We start from the raw sequence: 2,168 nt of genomic DNA, 5'->3' as shown, positions 1-2,168 counted from the left end.
GACCAAACACGAGGGTCGGGGGGCGCTCGCACGCAGAGCTCGAGCTCGCCTGTGCTACCGAAGCTCGCCTGGACCTCGCCAGCAGCTTCGTCTGCGTTGACACCCACGCTCACCTGCGCGGTTCTTAAGCTCACCGGAGCTTCGTCGCCGACGGAGGTTGGTATCCACCTCCAACTAACAAGTACAACACTATATATGACATGATTTATGGACCATCATTATTCCTAAGGGTAAATATAAAATAAAATAAGATGATATAGTTTAGAATATGTTAGAAAATTGATGGCTACATTTTAGTAGAGGTCTCTAATGTATGACTAAATATCATTAGATCTTTAATATTTATGTAATGTCATTTGGAATTTCTAAGATTTAATATGTATGCATTGTCATTTGGGATTTCTAAGATTATCTCTGTCAAGAGGAAGAGCATAGGATAGTATATATATATATATATATATATATATATCCAAATTTTCAAATTCTAATCTATTATGAATAAAGCTCTTGTAAACTTAAATTGATAGAAGAATTTGTCCATCAATTTTTGTACCTTTGAAATTTGTGTTAGTATGTAATACACATCCAAGGCGTGCATATCAAACATAGCTTTGATTTGTATCATATATATATATATATCCAAATTTTCAAATTCTAATCTATTATGAATAAAGCCCTTGCCAACTTAAGTTGATAGAAGCATTTGTCCATCAATTTTTGTACCTTTGAAATTTGTGTTAGTATGTAATACACATCCAAGGCGTGCATCTCAAACATAGCTTTGATTTTGTATCACTTGCCAACATGAATCTCAAAGTATATTCAATGGATAAAAAAGTTAATGCATAGAGTCGTCAATCAACTTAAGTTTATTCAATCTTTACGTATACTAATTAAAACCATTTGCTACATATTAGTATTTATTCTTAGATCAAAGCTTTCATTAAACAAACTTATAAAATAAGTAACATAAAATAACAATAACAATAACAATAATAATAATTTCACGGTTGAGGTAAAGAAATTAGCAACAACAAGAACTTTTTGCTCCAAGTCTACATATATCCAATTTTTCAATTTTTGATCTATTATGATATATCTTCTCCACTATTAACCATATTTTCTAATTGGTGCATTTAGTAGAACTCTTTGAATATAATCAAATCATCATCCTCAAAGCTCTCTCTCTTTTTATAAAGTTATTAAGTGCAAAAAAATTATACTTAAATATCAAATAGTTTATAATCCATTCATACATATTAATTAAAAATAATCTCTCATCCACCCCATTGCAAATGATAAGAATTGGATTGACAAACATCCACAATGAAAGAGGATAATTGCAATCGGGAAAAAAACTTATCGTGATTACTAGAAGGAAAAAAGATATATACGACAAGTACAATACTATATATGACATGATTTATGGACCATCATTATTCCCACAGGTAAAAATAAAATAAAATAAGATGATATAATTTGCAATATGTTAGAAAATTGATGGTGGCATTATAGTGGAGGTCTCTGATGTATGACTAAATATCATTAGATCTTTAATGTTTAGGAGTTATCAGTTTGGATTCCTTACATTACCTTTGTCTAGAGGCGGAGCATAGTAGGGCGCGCGCGGTTATATCTAATAGTTTCTACGCATGTAATCCATTCATACATAATAATTAAAAATAATCTCCTGTCCACTCCATTGCAAATGAGAAGAATCGGGATTGATGAACATCCACAATGAAAAAGTATAATGGCAACCGAAAATAAGCTTATCGTGATTAATAGAAGGGAAAACAAGATATATATATATAACAAATATGACACTATGTATGACATGATTTATGGACCATCATTATTCCCACATGTAAATATTAAATAATATAAGATACTATAGTTTATAATATATTAGAAAATTGATGGCAATATTTTAATGGAGGTCTTTGATATATGACTAAATATCATTAGTTCTTTAATGTTTAGAAGTTGTCAGTTGGAATTCCTATCATTACATCGGTCCAGATGCAAAGCACAATAGGATGGGGGTGGAGTACCATGCCCACTACCACAACCCAACCCAAACAACCACATGTTAATATTGATACATAGCATATTGATATAAAGCTCATGCAAGTGAAAATCTCTAAGCCCAATGTGTTAGCCCCTGT

The sequence above is a fragment of the Asparagus officinalis genome, chromosome 1 (genome assembly GCF_001876935.1).
Source record: "Asparagus officinalis chromosome 1, Aspof.V1, whole genome shotgun sequence".
In the NCBI taxonomy this organism is placed as follows: domain Eukaryota; kingdom Viridiplantae; phylum Streptophyta; class Magnoliopsida; order Asparagales; family Asparagaceae; genus Asparagus; species Asparagus officinalis.
The sequence above is the reverse complement of the archived record's forward strand: the minus strand, read 5'-3'. Positions refer to the sequence as shown.